Source organism: Podarcis pityusensis (assembly GCF_964106645.2).
Source record: "Podarcis pityusensis genome assembly, chromosome: 15".
NCBI lineage: Eukaryota > Metazoa > Chordata > Lepidosauria > Squamata > Lacertidae > Podarcis > Podarcis pityusensis.
This window is the reverse complement of record NC_138040.1, coordinates 10,089,081-10,107,038: the sequence shown is the minus strand read 5'-3', so window position 1 is coordinate 10,107,038 and position 17,958 is coordinate 10,089,081. Positions and strand designations below refer to the sequence as shown.

The 17,958-nt window shown below is 45.8% G+C and overlaps 1 protein-coding gene across 4 annotated transcripts in view; it reads right to left on the bottom strand.

Annotated features, from left to right (window-relative positions):
- Positions 1-17,958, bottom strand: part of CALN1 (calneuron 1) — a 139,857-nt gene that overhangs the window by 74,291 nt on the left and 47,608 nt on the right. The window contains exon 1 of one of the 4 annotated variants that reach the window (XM_080983219.1): positions 17,142-17,693. The exons of 1 other annotated variant lie outside the window; for it this stretch is intronic. The gene's annotated coding sequence lies outside the window, so the exon portion shown is untranslated. Of the gene's footprint in view, positions 1-15,701; positions 15,721-16,996; positions 17,098-17,141; positions 17,694-17,958 lie in introns of those variants that run through there. 2 more of the 4 variants (XM_080983220.1, XM_080983221.1) reach the window with 2 other exon arrangements.

Below are 17,958 nucleotides of genomic sequence, written 5' to 3'. Positions count from 1 at the left end.
CTGCCACCAGGTGTCAGAAGGTTTCTAAAAAAAATGTTACCCAGTATGTAGCAAATCCAGACCTCTCTTCTGAGCACCATCCCCTACTAAGCCTCCTCAGCCATCTATCTACCTGGCCCTGCACATGAAACAGGCAGCATTTTAGAGAAATCTACCTTGAAAGTATTCACGTTGAATTTTGGCTGTTGGCACCACACCTCAACATTTCCCCATGTCATTGGCACCAATATCTACCAAAGCCACCAACTTCTCCCCTTGTCTGACATATAGCCCCCCACACTATAGACTGGCATAATACAGTGGTACCTCGGTTTTCGAACAGCTTAGTTCACAAACAACTTGGAACCCAAACACTTGAAACCCGGAAATGAGTGTTCTGGTTTTCGAACTTTGCCTCGGAAGCTGAGCGTACTCCTAGGCAACGCCGCCTGTGTGGCTGCGATTCAGCCTCCACTGCCAGGGGAAGAAGGCGCTGGCCACGGGAGGCCTAGCAGGCCATGCCATGGCCCCCATCCCACCCCCAAAGTTGTGGAAGAGGTGCCGGCTGCAGGAGGCCCAGCAGGCCACACCGCGGTCCCAAACCCTGACGAGGAACACTTGCCTAACCAAGAGTGAAGTCCAGCGATGAACCTGCTAGGAAAACAAAGTGAGCCTGGGCCGAAGAGCACCAGCCCTTTACCAGCCCTTGACCCATCCCCTAGCCCCATTACCTGGCAAGGTAGCCAGGTAAGCCCACCCACCAGCTGGAAGGCAGGTAAGCCCACCCTCTGTAGGTGGCAGTGGTGTAAAAAAAAGCAAGGGAAGGAATGGCAGGAGAGGAGTCACTAATTTTGAATCTGGAAGAGGACCCCGACCCCCCATCCAAATAATGGCTATCATCAGTGCAGGTAAGAAAAAAAACACCACATTTTCATTTTTTAAAAAAATTATCAGTACTGTTGTATTGATTTTACAGTACAGTACATTGTTTATTGCTTTCATTTTATGGATCAATGGTCTTGTTAGATAGTAAAATTCATGTTAAATGTCTGTTTTAGGGGTTGTTTTTCATCTTCTGGAACAGAACAAAGCAGAAAAACAGAAAAAGCAAGGGGGGAGAGACTGTTTATAAGATTTGTTACATTTGACATAGTAAAAAGAAAACCTTAAATTTTATTGTCCCTTGTTACAGAAAAGTCTGTCCCTTGTTACAGAAAAGTCTGTCCCTTGTTACAGAAAAGTCTGTCCCTTGTTACAGAAAAGTCCATTTTTTCAGCAAAACATTCATAATTCTGACCCAAATCATATTAGAAAGAACATTTTAAGTATGACAAACTTCTTACACACATTCTATGCCCTAGAGAGGAAAAAAGTTTTGTAATGTGCTGAGTTTGTCTAATTATTACACTTATAAAGTTGCTTCTGCGTTCACCCTTACATGTACTTCTATTGTTTAAACCCAGAATGGAAGTTGGATAGCTTGCTCTGCAAATCTGATAAAAAGGACAAAGCATGGCTTTTGAGTCACCACTTTCTGACCGCAGTGCCTTCACTGAAGACAATTAGCTGCTACTCCATTACTCCAAAGTGAAGTGAATTTAGGGTGGCTTTGCTCAAGGGCAGGTACAGGGGAAGAGGCAGGGAGACACAATTTATTTTGCAGCAATCTCTGAAATTCTGAATGGGTGAATTCACCGCAAGCATGCGTCTAAACGCACAGAACAAACAAACTCAGAAAATCAATGTGAGCATTGTTGAAAATTCCCAAAGTAAGGAAGTCAAAGCTTGAGTGATGGGGCCAGGGTGGGGGTGGGGAAGGCTTGGGAGGGAGCAAAAGATTTCACAAAACCGCACAGTCTCCATTGGACTCTTTTCCTGCTCCCACTAATAGTTCCCCCTGTTGCTCTCTCTCTCTCTCTCTCTCTCTCTCTCTCTCTCTCTCTCTCTCTCATTTTCCCTTCCTTCCTTTCCAAGACCCTTCAATGCCTCTTTTATTTATTTTGCCGAGAAGAAACTTTGCTTCCTTCTCCCGCTCACACTCTCACAGCACTATCTTAAAAGCCAAATCAGAGTGAGGGCAAAAGCGACAACAGAGTGAGGGCAGCAAAACATTTCTCCCTGACAGTCAGAATAGGAATGGAAGGATCCATGGCTGGGAGGGAATCAACAGCATAAAGACTCCTACCCACCCCCAGCCTCAGCAAAAGCACAAAACCTACACACAGAATACTTGCACACTGGAAAGAAGACTAGGCTAAACATTTTCTCCCTGCTAGAATGTTCAGCAAGCTTTTTGTGTATGGAGGGGCATCCTGTCACTGGAGCCCCAACATGCAATTTGAAGTTAGTCATGCAGGCATTGGTTGTCCACCTCAGTGAGAACTAGGCCTCAGACATTTATGGGTATAAATAAATTACATTCAAGGGCCTGTCTCCAGCTTTGTGATCAAAGGAACACAAGGATCTGTTGTATACTGAGTCGAATCATTAGATCCATCTAGCTCAGGATTGTCAACCCAAAAGACAGTGGCTCTCCAAGATCTTCCCAGCCCCGCCTGGAGAAACCAGGGGTTGAACCTTCTGCCTACAAGGCAGGTGTTCTGTCTCTGAGCTACAATTCTTCCCCATTCAGCTCCCCTGTTGGATGCTGAACCTTCGACAGCACAAGAATCTCCATCCCACCCAAAATGAAGAAGAAGAAGAAGAAGAAGAAGAAGAAGAAGAAGAAGAGGAGGAGGAGTTTGGATTTGATATCCCGCCTTTCACTCCCCTTCAGGAGTCTCAAAGCGGCTAACATTCTCCTTTCACTTCCTCCCCCACAACAAACACTCTGTGAGGTGAGTGGGGCTGAGAGACTTCAAAGAAGTGTGACTGGCCCAAGGTCACCCAGCAGCTGCATGTGGAGGAGCGGAGACGCGAACCCGGTTCCCCAGATTACGAGACTACCGCTCTTAACCACTACACCACACTGGCTCTCTGAATGAATCCGTTCTGAGCACCAAAAGCACTAATATTCAATGAATCCGTTCTGAGCACCAAAAGCACTAATATTGTGAATCTGTTCTGAATCCATTCTGAGCACCAAAAGCACTAATATTCAACTAACATCTTTTCTCCTTTCTTGCAGTAGCATTTCAATCCTTTAATCTCTTTTTTCAAAAGCAGGATGCACTTAATGAAAAGCAATCATGTCAAACGGCGCGTTTTCCAGCATACCCCTTTTTTATATACGCCAATAATCTCATTACGTAAGATTTCTGTGCTTTCTTCGCAAGATGCTAACGAAAGTCAAAAGTTGTGAGCGACACCAATTCTCATCAGAAGTCAGCTATCAGCAAAATACCCATTTCCCCTGGCAATGGTGCAACTGCCTCTATCCCCTGTCAAAATGCAAGATCATTTATATTGTGACTAATGCACTCGTAAGTTGACTTTCACTGTGATCCAAAACTATTTGGCAAAGGAAAGTATGTGAAAGTGGGGGCGAAGAGATTATAGAATTGTAGAGTTGGAAGGGACCCGAGGGTCATCTGGTCCAATGCCCTGCAATGCAGGAAGATCAAAAGATACATCGTGTTTCGAACTAAATAGAAAGCAAAACCCATCCATAGGTTGTTAGCCTGGTGAACAGATTTTATTTTTCCTTCTTTCAGAATGCAAATTGTTTGCTTGACTTAAACACTGTTCGTGGACTATTCCTATGTACACACACAAACTGGACACTGGGCAGTTGTTGTTTACTAGGTAAAGGTAAAGGGGCCCCTGACCATTACGTCCAGTCGTGACCAACTCTGGGGTTGTGGCGCTCATCTCGTTTTATTGGCTGAGGGAGCCGGCGTACAGCTTCCGGGTCATGTGGCCAGCATGACTAAGCCACTTCTGGTGAACCAGAACAGCACACGGAAAAGCCGTTTACCTTCCCGCCAGAGCAGTACCTGTTTATCTACTGGCACTTTGACGTGCTTTCAAACTGCTAGGTTGGCAGGAGCAGGGACCGAGCAACGGGAGCTCACCCCGTCGCGGGGATTCAAACCGCCGACCTTCTGATCGGCAAGTGCTAGGCTCTGTGGTTTAATCCACAGTGCCACCTGCATCCCATGTTGTTTTCTGGTTACTTGCAAATGAGAAGAAACACAAATGTTATTAAGGCATTTAATTCCATGTCGGTGGCTAACCACTGTATTTTCATCAGCCTTTAAAAGAAGGAGGAGGGGAAAGAAGAAAGGGTTTAACCTGGAAAGGCAATGGACGTAAGTCTTCAGCCTGAATGAGAAGCACTTAAGTTGTCAACTTAAAAACAAGTTCATTTCCCTTTTTGGTACTAAGAACATGGTGAGATCTTTAAGGACATTGCAAGTACATTTCATTGCCTCTCTTCAATTAAACCATCTTTTGCCATGGACGAAAAGCGTCAGCAGAAATGGAATACTGGACAGAAACATGCTATGCGATGTAATGAAATGACTTGTTTATTTTATGGCATTTATAGCCCAATATTTCCTCCAAAAAAGCTCAAGCTGATGTACATGGCCCCTTCCTCCCATCACAAACCTGTGGCTGAGAGGTAATGGCTGGCCCAGTGTCACTCAGTGAGCTTCATGGCTGAGTGGGGATTTGAACTGAGATCTCCCAGGTCCTAGTCTGACGCTCTAACCGCTACAATACTCTGGCTCTTTTCTCTTATAGGTTTTGAATGTATCCTGCTTTGCACAGTGACAACCAAATGCTATTCATAAGCCTGCAAAGGAAGCCAGTGTGGTGTAGTGGTTAAGAGCAGTAGACTCGTAATCTGGTGAACCGCGTTCACGTCTCTGCTCCTCCACATGCAGCTACTGAGTGACCTTGGGCTAGTCACACTTCTCTGAAGTCTCTCAGCCCCACTCACCTTACAGAGTGTTTTTTGTGGGGGAGGAAGGGAAAGGAGAATGTGAGCCGCTTTGAGACTTGTTCAGGTAGTGATAAAGCGGGATATCAAATCCAAACTCTTCTTCTCTTCATCAAAGCAACAGCCCTGTTACACTGTTGCTCTGCAAGCATTTAGTGGAATTCAGAGTAAAACAGAAACTAAAACAGATCCTTTCTCCGTCTTCTGGACAACTTTAACTAGTGGGTGGGTCATCCATCTGTCAATCACCATATATCATTGTGACATCAGGTGCCAACTTAAAAGGGGCTCATGAAGCCCATCTAAAGGCTGAACTGACTGACACCAGGAACCTGCTTCTAAGGACAAGGCTCTCAGCACTCATCAGCTGATTCCAAGTACCAGGATTTAAACATTAGAAAAAATGGGGTCACCGTTACCAGTCATGGTGAACCCTTTGGGGAGTGCAGACCCTAGACCAGGCTTCGTCAAACTCAGCCCTCCAGGTGTTTTTAGCCTACAACTCCCATGATCCCTAGCTAGCAGGGGCAGTGGCCAGGGATGATGGGATTTGTAGTCTCAAAACATCTGGAGGGCTGAGTTTGAGGAAGCCTGCCCTAGACTCTGCCTGCTCACAGACCCTCCAACATTTTTCTGAAGAAAATAGGGATGTCCTATTCAATTATTATGATTATAATGATTACTACTACTATTTATACCCCACCCATCTGACTGGGTTGACCCAGCCACTCTGGGCAGCTTCCAACATATATAAATACATAGTAAAACATTAGACATTTAAAAACTTCCCCATACAGGGCTGCCTTCAGATGGCTTTGGGGTCAGATAACTCCATACCCTCTAACACTGCTCTGATGAAAATAGGGACGTCCTAAAGGAAAGTGGGGCATTCCAGGGTCAAATCAGAAACCAGGATGGCTTCTGTAAATCTGGGACTGTCCCTGGAAAATAGGGATACTTGGAGGTTTTGCTGAAGAAGGCCCAATTATGTGAGAGGCTAACATTGTGTTTCTACAGCTGCTGTTTCCTTAGAGTACCTGCTACTTGCCTTCAGAATGGAGAAAATACTTTCTACCAATCTACAGGGGAAGTAAGTTAAGCTGGCAGACCTGTCATTCCCCACATTTTCCGTGGATCCTTTTAAAATTTTATTTTAGCCAACATAATACCAATTGTCAATCTTCTAGCTCTTTGGTCCAAAGCTTGACTTTAGTGATGAGCAGCGTTCTCTCTGAAATACTGCAATATCAAATGAATGGCACACAGGCAAAGTAACAAACAAACAAACATTTTTTAAAGCCAACCAAGTCCTAAAACTTCATCCTTTGACACTTCCATTTGAATCACAGTTCCCCTGCTGTACTACTTGAACTTTAAAAGAAAAATCAGGTGCCCCCATCCCTCCAAAATTGTTCTCTGTAAAGACGGGTATAAAAAGCAGATACTTTGCTTTTCCCAAACAGGAGTGTACAGACTAGATAGACTATAAGATTTTGTTCGGATACCAATTTGGCACTTCAGAATAGCAGCCCACAATGACCTGAGGTGGCCCAATTTGACTCAGGGTCTACCTGAGGATGCTGTATGTTTTTTCACCTCCCTTCATTATTTGATTTGTGCAGGATTTACCCCTTAGCCTTTTATTCTGCTGAATATATCCCACAAGGCAGCGAAGGTTTACGATCAGCGTTTTCCTTCACATGGATTATTCAATATGACCATCCACAAGAATCTCAATAACTTATCGTTGCAAGCCAACTGAACACTTCACCTAACGTAACCTCTGCTCCCCGCATCCCTCGCGTCATACACAATTCAGCATAGAATCCTTCGGAATCAGCTGAGGACATAAGCTTTCTGAGCAAATTTTCCTAATGGTTGAGTAAAAATTAATGTGCCGTCATGAGTCAGTTTTTCAAAGCAGGACCCAGATGTATTCAAACCATTGCACAGTTGTTTAAACCAAACACGGGCTGTGCCCATAACACTGTGCGTAGAATTTAAAAGGCAGTGGTGTTTACAGATGCTCTATCCAATTAATATTTTCTATTTGACTTCCTTTAGTAATGCTTTATTTCGAAATGTTTAATATCTTTTCTTTCTTCCTTTCTTTGCCCACTTTGCTGTGCTAAATGTGCATTCTGTACTTAACCTCCTTTGTAATGCTTTATTTCGAAATCCTTAAGACAATATTTTAGTTTCCTGTTAATTGCGTTGCTTTGAATGCGTACGTATGCCATGGCTGACTTTCTTCGGTAATGTTTTATTCTGGACTGTTTCATTTGATGTTTTAATGTAATGTGAACTGCTTTGAGGGTTTTTTCCTTAAAAATATAAAGTGGTATAGAACTGACATTATTATTATTAATAATAATACTCCTGCAAAAAGAAATCAAATCAAATCAAATCACAGCACCTGACTAGATTGGAAGAAAGTAAACCAAAACAAGGAATATGGGATCTACAGAAGTACATGTGATCAGTGTAGCTTTAGCTGTTGAAGAACTACTGCAGTGTGTTCGTGCGAGAGTGAATTTTCACTGGAACACAAGAAGAAGCCTTATCCCCGGTCAAACCCTCCGTCTATCATGCTCAGTAATGGATACACTGAGTATCTGACAGCAGCTCTCCAGGGTTTCAGACAGGAGAGTCTAATGATGCTTCTGGTAGACCCCAGCATCCTTAAATGCAGAGCATACACTGTACCACCGAGCCACAACTAGAGGCAGGGGAGAAATTGGATCCGGTTCATATTGAAAGGTGGAACCCAGCTAATTTGAAACAGAAAAACAACCATCCTTCAAAATCTACACTTCTGCACATTTTGCCAAGTGATATATATGAAATCGAATATGCATGGGGTTAAGCGTGCATACAAGTGCATATATTAATGAATCCAGCTTACAGAAATGCATTATGAGAATTAGGAGAAAGTACACTGCAAAAAAAGAAATGTGTGCAAAGGTGTGTATGTTAGGAGAAAGTTCCCGAAAGGTGCTGGTGAATTTTCATGCGGGCTTGATATACATTTTTTAATCACAGCCTCATGTGGAAATGTGGAGAAGTGAACTTAGGACTTGGAACAAAATGGGAAAACCGAAATTGATTTGCCAATCTCTTGCTAAAATTCACATTGCCCTTTGTCAGGCTGGCAGCTCATAGACTCATGTGCTCTGGTTAGCTCCCTCAATATCAGGAACAGTCCCAATTTTCCCAAGCCTACCCCTGATGAACCACTCAGGCCCAGCATCACCCAACGCTATCCTGAGAGGCAACTGCCTGGGTCTCACCACATTGTCTGACTAGGATGTGAGAGAAGTGGGTCATAGGACCTTAGGACTGGTCATATCTCAGCTCAGTTTCTCTCAAAGCTGCTGTGGGAATAACGGAGGTCTTTGGAGGAAAGGTAAGGTAAAAATATAAATTCAAACACATGCACACAGGTGTGGACTCATCCTAAATGCTATTGATGGAGGGGGCAGTTTGTGTTCATGCCATTCTTATAGGCCTCTCTGGCTGTCCACTGCCAGGCACAGGATACTGGGCTAAATGGATTCCATGTGTTCCAGCAGCACTGATCTTTTTAACAGAGAATGCTCATCTTAACAATTAGGCCAGTCTTCCTCAAACTCGGCCCTCCAGATGTTTTTGGCCTACAACTCCCATGATCCCTAGCTAGCAGGACCAGTGGCCAGGGATGATGGGAATTGTGGCCTCAAAACACCTGGAGGGCTGAGTCTGAGGAAGCCTGTATTAGGCTAAACCAGTGGTTTTCAACCAGTGTGCCGTGCCACCCTGGGGTGCCTTAAATGATGGTCAGGGGTGCCGCGGACAGCACTGGCCTCCGTCCCTCTTTCTTTCTCTACCTCCTCTGATGCCCTCTCACGTCTCTGCCTCCCAAAGGCTTGCACAGCTGTTTACTGCAACGATCCTGGCTATAAGCTCCACAGGCGAATGGTGCCTCTGGGAGGTACCTCTCTTTGGAGCAAGGGGGCACAGTTCAGAGATCAGGGGTGGCGGCAGCAGCTGCCCAGAGGACTCCCAAGGAGAGGGGAGAGGAGAGGAGGCTGAGGGAATACTCCACAAGGGAGGGTGTTTGGAAAAGGGTGAGAGGCTGCCAGCTTTGCAGGCAAGGGCTGACATAACTGGGCTCCTGAGCCCTACAGGGGTGCCACAGAAAGAATGTACAGTAGTTGGTTAAGGGAGCTGTGGACTCAAAAAGGTTGAAAACCTCTGGGCTAAACCATTCATCCCTCTAACCCAGTATAATCATCATTATCATCATCATTTTATAAACTTCCAGCTCATTCAATATATAGATCATTAAAACCATTAAGACATCATAAAATTATAAAAACATAAAGTACAGAACAAATGACTAACAACGAATCAAATTAAATCTCTGGAAATGAGTGGCGAAACTCATTGTGTGCAGGCAGCAAAATATCAGACTTGTGGGTGCCTGCCCAATTTCACTGGGGACTGCGCCAGCTCCAAAGTGCTGGTGCCACTACGCTAAAAAGCTGTGGGACAGTCAGGAGGGCTGCTTGAGATTATCAAAGTCATCTGACCGGGGTATAATACTACGCAATTTCAAGAGGATCTGTTTTACTGGATCAGACTTGTGCCTGCATGTACACGCCAGACTTCTCCCTGGCATGGCATTCTCTCTTCCCCTACGTTCCCTAGCACCCCACTTTCTCCCCCTGCCTCCCCTCCATCAGACACTCTTTTGTCTCTCTGACACCCAGATCTCTCCCCTTTCTGTTCAGCTGCTGATCTGAACATTGGAAAGTACTTAGAAACAAAAGCTCTTCCAACTTCCTCCTTCAGCTCTATGTAGGATTTAAAGGATAAGGAAAGTCACTGCTCTGACCATCTCTTGATGGAGACACTGATCAAGGCTTTCATTGCACCCATGGGTGCCATGCTGATGACCTCAGGATTAGGCACTTTTTTGGCGGGGGGGGGGGGAGATTGACATATGTCAACAGCATACATATGGTAACTATATCTGTTGCTCTGGAGGGTAGGACCCCAATATTAGGAAGTACTTTCAGATGGTAAGTGGAACAGACTCCCTCAGAAAGTGGTGGACTCTCCTTCCTTGGATGATTTTAAGCAGAGGTTGGATTGCCAACTGTCATGCATGATTTAGTTGAGAAGAAGAAGAAGAGAGTTTGGATTTGATATCTCGCTTTATCACTACCCGAAGGAGTCTCAAAGTGGCTAACATTCTCCTTTCCCTTCCTCCCCCACAACAAACACTCTGTGAGGTGAGTGGGGCTAAGAGACTTCAGAGAAGTGTGACTAGCCCAAGGTCACCCAGCAGCTGCACGTGGAGGAGCGGAGACCCGGTTCACCAGATTACAAGTCCACCGCTCTTAACCACTATACCACACTGGCTCTGATGTTCCTTCATTGCAGGGGAACAGACTCAATGACCCTCTGGGTGCCTTCCAAGTCTACAATTCTATGATTCCATATGGGACTATAGTTCTGTGTGGTGAAGGGGTGGTGGTAAATAATCTTATACAAATAAAACAATAAATAGATCCCAGAATTTACAGGCTGAAGTTCTGAGGTTCAACCCTCTGGCATCTTTCCAGTTAAAATGATAAGATCATCAGTGAAGGTGAAACCTCTGCCTGAGTCCCATACTGAGCTACACGGACAAAGAGGAATCCTTTCTTATACCAGGTCAGACTTTGGACTGGTCACTGTCTTTCAGAATTAACTACCTCCCAGGACTGTTGCAAGGATTGCACCATGTGGGGCTGCCCTTGGGTCTGGTCCAAAGCTCTAGCTGGTGCATAATGCAGTGATGAGATAACAGATGGGGGCACATAGAATCATAGCATTGGAAGGAACTCTGAGGATCATCAAGTCCAAACACCTGTTATGCAGGAATATGCATACGGGGATCAAACCTGTGACCTTGGTGTTATCAGCACCATGCTCTAACCAACTGAGATATCTACCTGGATAGCTGCCAACATGCGACACCATGGATAAAACAACTGCACTAGTAGCCCATCTACTACTGAACCAGGTTCTTGAATTAATTTACAAAGCTCTAAGCAACTTAGGTCCAGGGTCCCTCAGGGACTCCTGAACCCTTATACCCCAGCTTGATCACTGAGAGCATCAGCAAGGGCACTGCTGGTTGTCGCTGGAGTTGGTGAGGCTTACTTTTCATCAAAATCAAGTCTTCAGTGCTAGTGGCCTGGTCCTGTGAAGTGCTCTTCCAGTAGAGATTCAGCAAATGCCTTCCATGATAACCTTCAAACATTTGCTGAAAACTTTTCAGGCTATGCAAATAATTAAGAAAAGAAACATTGTCCATAATAGTTAACTGGTGATCCGTAGGACTTTTATTGCACTATAATTGCTATTCTTTTTTTCTTAACCAAATTGCAATATACAAATATTTTTAATAAATTTAAAAAATGAGACTGGGTGGGTGGAAGAATCATGTAGGTTGTCATGAGTTCCCTGGAGGAAGACTAAAATAAAAATATGGCCTATGAGTTTAGATAAAAATAGTTTCATAAGGAACCCTACAGGGCAAGCAAATTGCAGCAGACAACACAATAAATGGGTCAGGGAGCTCTGAGTTCAAGCCCCACCTCTGTTGTGGACTTACTATAAGGCTCAGGAACATAGGAAGATGTCTTATAATTAGTGAAACCAACACTCTGTTTAGCTCAGTAATGCCAACATTAACTGGCAGTATATCTCCAGGATTTCAGGCAGGATTCTCTAAGAGCCCTACTTGCGGGTTTTGGGGATTGAAGCTAAGACCTTCTGCATGTAAAGCAGAACTACAACCCTTTGGGAACACCAGTCTTTTCTGGTCTCAGATCTGTACAGTGGAACAATTGAATTGCCTCAAAAGATTGTCTTCTCTGCAATCATCACATAGATCAGAGATGGGAAACCTATGGTCCTCCAGGTACTGTTGGCCTACAATGCCACCATCCCCAAGAGTCAGTCGTGCTGTCTGTGGTTGAAGGAGCCCAGCAACATATAGTGGACTACAGGTTCCTGCCCCTGACATAAATGACAGGTGTTGGCCTGGAACAAGGTTTCCAAAACTTTGATCTTTGGCTGTTTTGGGACTACAGCTCCCATCATCCCTAACCACTGAATCTGCAAGCTAGGGATGATGGGAGTTGTGGTCCAAAAAAAGGAACCAGAGATCCAAGGTCAGGAAACCTTGGCCTAGAAGAAGAATAAAACCCCAAAGACAACTCAAGAGTCACAACCCAGAGTGAACAGGCTTTTATCCAGAAATGGAAAAAGGCTTGACAATGAAGAGTGTTGGAGAACTTGAAAGCTTGTGACTTTTTTGGTTGGTCCTAACAAAGATGTTGGGACGCGGGTGGTGCTGTGGGTTAAACCACAGAGCCTAGGACCTGCTAATCAGAAGGTTGGCAGTTCGAATCCCCATTACGGGGTGAGCTCCCGTTGCTTGGTCCCTGCTCCTGCCAACCTAGCAGTTTGAAAGCACATCAAAAGTGCAAGTAGATAAATAGGTACTGCTCCGGTGGGAAGGTAAACGGCGTTTCTGTGCACTGCTCTGGTTCGCCAGAAGTGGCTTAGTCATGCTGGCCACATGACCCGGAAGCTGTACGCCGGTTCCCTCGGCCAATAAAGTGAGATGAGCGTCGCAACCCCAGAGTCGGTCACGACTGGACCTAATGGTCAGGGGTCCCTTTACCTTTACCTTTAATAAAGATGTTGCCCTGCTGGGTTTTGGAAACATCTAGATGGTAAAACATTTTGAAAATTCCAAAGTGCTGTGGGAAGACACAGTGACAGTACGTTGATATGTGGCTGGGTACATGACTGGAGCTGGTTCCTGGAAGAACTGGGAGGTGTTAATAGCATCTGTTCATTGGAACACTGTGATGCAAAGAAGGCTGTTCCAGAGAAGAGCAATGTTCTCAAGACAAACATACAGCCTAGCAAACATATATTCTTTAGGAAAACTATTAAACCATGAAATAGCTCAGGATTTGCATTGTTAATTCAACAAAGACTACAATGATCCCTAGTATCCATTACCTAAGGTAGAGAAGCAAAAGCAAAATGGGAGCACAAGGCAGAGGCTGGAGATGGTGCAATAATAATTAGGACTTGACATTCATACTTGACATTCAGGTAGTTTCTCAGAATGCTTGAAGCATACACATTATCTTGCTGCAATCCTTAAAACAACCCAGCAAGTTAGGTCAGCGTCACTGTCTCCTCAAGGTAGCCAAGGCTTATCTGTGGCCTCCAAGTGAAGTTTATGGAGGTAGAGTAATTTGACATGAATTTCCCTATTCAGAGCTCACCCACCCAGCATCACGCCAGCTCCCCAAGTTTAAGTGGGTCATCATGATCACCCAAGATGCAAAAATGTGAATTGATTCTGGATTCAGTGGCAGAGCATGCAGTTTTGGGGTAATAGGTTAAATTCTTGTGGGATTACACCGGTCAACTCTGGGAGTGGACGGAAAAGAAAAACGTCAGAGTGTTCCTCTCAACTAAGGGTCTCTAACTAGAATTCTATCATCTATCCATCATCTATCTATCTATCTATCTATCTATCTATCATCTATCTATCTCCCACACTTCATCCCAAAGGGGCTCAAGGCAGTAGACCCATCAACAATAAAAAAGCATTTTTAAATGCATTCTAAAACCAGTTAAAAAGCATTCTCTCAACCAGTGATTTCAGGGTTGCTAGGAACAATACATTTTATCCATCAAATTCCTCTCAAAAGTCAACAATGAGGGAGACACATCCCACCACCAAAGATGACACTGAACAAATGGGGAACCACCACCAGAAAGGTCCTGTCACAGGCCAGCACCAAGCGGGTAGCCCCTAGAGGTGCAATATCAAGGACTCACCTGTCAATCATAGGGTCTCAGGTAGCTGATCTTGGGGGAGGTGGTCTTGTAAGTACTTGGGTGCCTAGTGATGTTAAGTGCATTGCTGCCAATCACATTAGGGTGTTATGTGTATTTAATATCTAGTAAGTAAATAAATGTGTGTCTGTGTGTGTGTGAGAGAGAGAGAGAGAGAGCACGCGCACTCTTCTTTCTGACAGCAATCTCCATGAAAATCATACACAAACTGCAATGAATTATTAGGATTGTGAATAGACGCCAGTAGAGCTTTTTCTTTTTCTATAGAAGTGGACCATTTTTGCGGAGTACATATACAAAGAAATGGTTACAACTGCCCCTCCTCATACACTGCCATCTCAATAAAATAAAAATCACCCCCTGAACTTACTGCTAAGTAAACTAACAGCCCAGACATAATTGACAGTGGTGAATTTGCAACTTGTGTATTTTTTTAGGCATTTATTTTGAAGCAAAACCTTTTGAATCAACCTTTAGGGCTGCAATTCTATACACCAGGTATCTTCAACCTTTTCGGACCCAGGATCAACTTTTAACCCAAACAGGTATTTGCAGACCGGACCCATTTCTTAACCTTTCACCATATTTTTGCATGGTGGTTGTGTTCCTATGGCGACCAACCTTGGATTAAGCCTCAGCCCACTAGTGGCTCCCAACCAACCTGTTGAAGACCAGTGATGTTCAAGCTCACCTAAATTAATCCCCACTCAACTCAGTGGGATTAACTCCCAAGTAAACACATCTGTTGAGACGGAAAAGTGTGACTGTCCAATCAAACTTATATTCAGCATTTCAGGATAACAAGGTTGCAAAGATAACACTTTGAGTGCCTACACCAAAAAAAGGTGCTAGATTGAGACTAAAGCATTATTAAAACTTCTCTAATTTGTCCATTTCTCTAATTTAACGGGCAACTTTGAATATTTTACTTCTAGCTCCCAAGCGGAAAAGCTATTTGCATTACCTCCCCACCCCTTTGCATATGTACCATAGCTCCTAAACTTCCAATAAAATGAGTAGGTACTATTTGGTATTCCTGCATCTTGGGCAGAAATGCCATTTGTGCAAACAGCTGCAGGCATGTCCGTGTGGAAAGCATGAACTCTCTGAATAGAGAGCATGCTCTGCATGCAGAACGCCCTCACTGTCTATGGGTACAAGAATCTACAATCCCAGGATTTGACTTGAGAGCACAAGAAGAGTCTTGCTGGATCAGGCCAAAGACCCATAGAGTCAGCATCCTGTTCTCACAGTGGCCAACCAGATGCCTTTGGGAAGCCCACAAGCAGGACATGAGCATAACAATCTTCTCTCCGTCCTGTGGCTTCCAGCAACTCATATTCAGACACATTGCTGTCTCTGACAGGTAGGAAGCCTGGGACCTTTGAGACAGCCCTGTGGTTTGCCTGGCTGCCAAAACAGCTTGCTTCCTGAACTGTATTTCTGCTGTGTACAGAGACCAGCCATGAATTAAACCTATTTGCCATAAGGAAGAGAAATGAAACCAAGAAGCAAACCTGCAACAGGTCTTGAACCATTGCTCAAAGATAGAGCACCTGTTTTTCCCCCACGTAGAAGGAAGATGCTCTACCATTGAGCTACGACCCTTCCCTAATCTAGAAGGATTAGTAGACTGACTTGCCTGTATAAATGCAGCTGACCTACCAATGCTCATTTTAAATTGAGTCTGCCCTATCCAAGAGCCTTGGAATACCTAATAACAAAGTCTCTGTGTAATGTTGCCTTGGGTTTTTGTATTATACACAAATTAAGGCCCATCCAGCTTTAAACACATACATAAATTGACATGCAGCCTGACATCCTGTTGATTACTTAATATTCCACCTTTCCTGCCTATTCTCACACTACACACTTTATCCCCCCCCCCCCCCAGTTTCCCCCTGCATGGACCTACCTGATGCTTAGCAACTTCGTAGTTATTTTTGGAACCCAACCATCTTTCCCAGGGCGCTCAGCCCTAGTCAAGCGAGGTTTCCATTATGAGAGAAGCCTCAGCTCTCCTGCAGTCCTGCAGAATCTGTGCATCTTGGACAAGGAGGGAAATTTGAGAGGGATGGAGGGGGTGGTAGTGAGTGAGAGAAAGGACAACACTGAGATGTTGTTGTTGTTGTTTTCCTTATGGTCCACCCAATGATCTCCACAGCTGGCTGCCCAGGGAAAACATGCTGGTGTGTTAGGAATATAAGAACCTGCTTTCTACTGAGTTGGGTCCATCTAGCTTGTTGTGGGTCCATCTGTTTAGTCTGACTGGCAGTGGCAAGCAAAACAGGTGATCTACCACAGAGTCAAGACCCTAAGCAATTATGTTTTATTAACTAAACATTGAAGAGAGAGACAGAGGACTACAAAGGCAGGAGTACATGAGGATAGAAGAGACCACTTTTCCCATACAACCACTCTCACCCTTCCCAAATAAGAAATGAACCCTTCCAGTGACTACTGCCCCTCATTCCTCTGCTAGCATCTTATACCCAGGACACAGTTTTAAGAACAATAATCTCTTTCCAAGGTAGAAATCCGAGGGGTACATTTTTCATGTGACACCTAAGCCTTTCCCTGAAGAGCAAAACCTCCCAACACCAGAAGATGAATGCCAATTCTGGAAGGGAGCCTTCTCTTAAACCCAAAGCTCATGCCACACTAAAGAGAAGGGGGCTCTCTCCCTACTCAGAGGAGACCCATTGAACCCAACAGGCATGGCAAACTTAGGTCCATTCATTTCAAGATGGTCTACTCTGAGTAGGACCAACATGGGAAGCAACCCGGGGGCACTGAAAAGGAATCACATTCCAGATTTTTTTATTATTATGATAATCTTGTGGCCCCTTCAGAAGAACCAACAGCTTGCTGTGGCTTCCTTGCTCATGCTGATTTTATGTAAGCATCTTCCACACCACACACGGTCACCAAAACCCACAGAACGGCTCTCACTCTGCTTCCGAGGACGCCGCTCACACCCGGCCCTGGAGGGGAAGAATGTCAGCGGCCACCGACACAGCAGACCTACGCCGGATCAACTCCATCGCTCCTCCGCCACCCTCTCCAGCGCCTTTTGCTCGCTAACAGGTCTTTCCTCGTCAGGATCTCTCCCACCCTCGCCTGTCCTTCAGAAGCAGCTACAGCAGCAGCAGCACCAGCTGCTGCTGCCTAGAGCCGTCGCGAGCCCCCGAAGCCAACCTGCTCGCTCACCTCCACCGCGGTCCTCGCGTGCCCGAGCGAAAAGCATCGCCGTGCGCTGCGCTCTCTTGGGCACGTTTGGAGAAGGAGCCTTGCGCGCACAGGCGGCGGCGGTGCGCCGAGGAGGAAAAGCAGGGCGGGGGCGGTTGGGTCTTACCTTCCAGGCAGGCGGCTCTGCTGCTCCTACAGGTCTGGATCCCGCCGCCTCCTCAGTTCTCCCTTCCGTCGTGCTTCCCCCTCTTTTTCCGCGTCTCTCCTTGCCTTCTTTTCTCCGCCGCCCCAGATCTCTCACCCGAGGGAGAGAAAGAAAGAGAACCCGCGCCGGCCCCCCAGGGGGTCTCCAGCAACCTCCGCATAAAACCTCCCTTTTCCGAGGGACAGCAGCAGGGGAGGGAGGGAGGGGGCGCACAGCTCGCTCCAGCTCAGGTGCGCCCAGCTGGTCCCCACAGGTGCCCGGCCGGTCCCCAACGCGCTGCGCTCCGGGACAAATCTACCCAGCAGGTGGCCATGGCACACGCCGGCCCCACCCGCTTCCGTGGGGATGGGGGGGGGGAGCGGCGACGCACCTTTGCCCAACGGCAGCTCAGCCACCCAGCACAAGCTCCTTTCCGTGGAAGCCTGGAAAGGGGGAAAGAAATCCTGTTCTAAACAGCCCACCTACCCCCCGGCGTGCGCGCTTTCCAGCTCCTCCTGCCTCGTCTCGCCCACGCTAAAACTCCAGCACGAGAAGAGGAAAAAAAGCAGACGGCTGGTCCTCGTGGTGCCTGGACGCCGGGGTCTCACAGTAACCCGTTCCTTACCAGGCATCAATCACCAACCTTGTCTGTAGACTCCCCCCCCCCCCATAACCTCTGCGGAAATGCGAAAAAAGAGGGGAGGGTCGTAGCTCAGTGGTAGGGCATCTGCTTTGCATGCAGAAGGTGCCAGATCCGACCCCTCCCCTCCCCGCATCTCCAGGTAAGCCTGAGAATGTC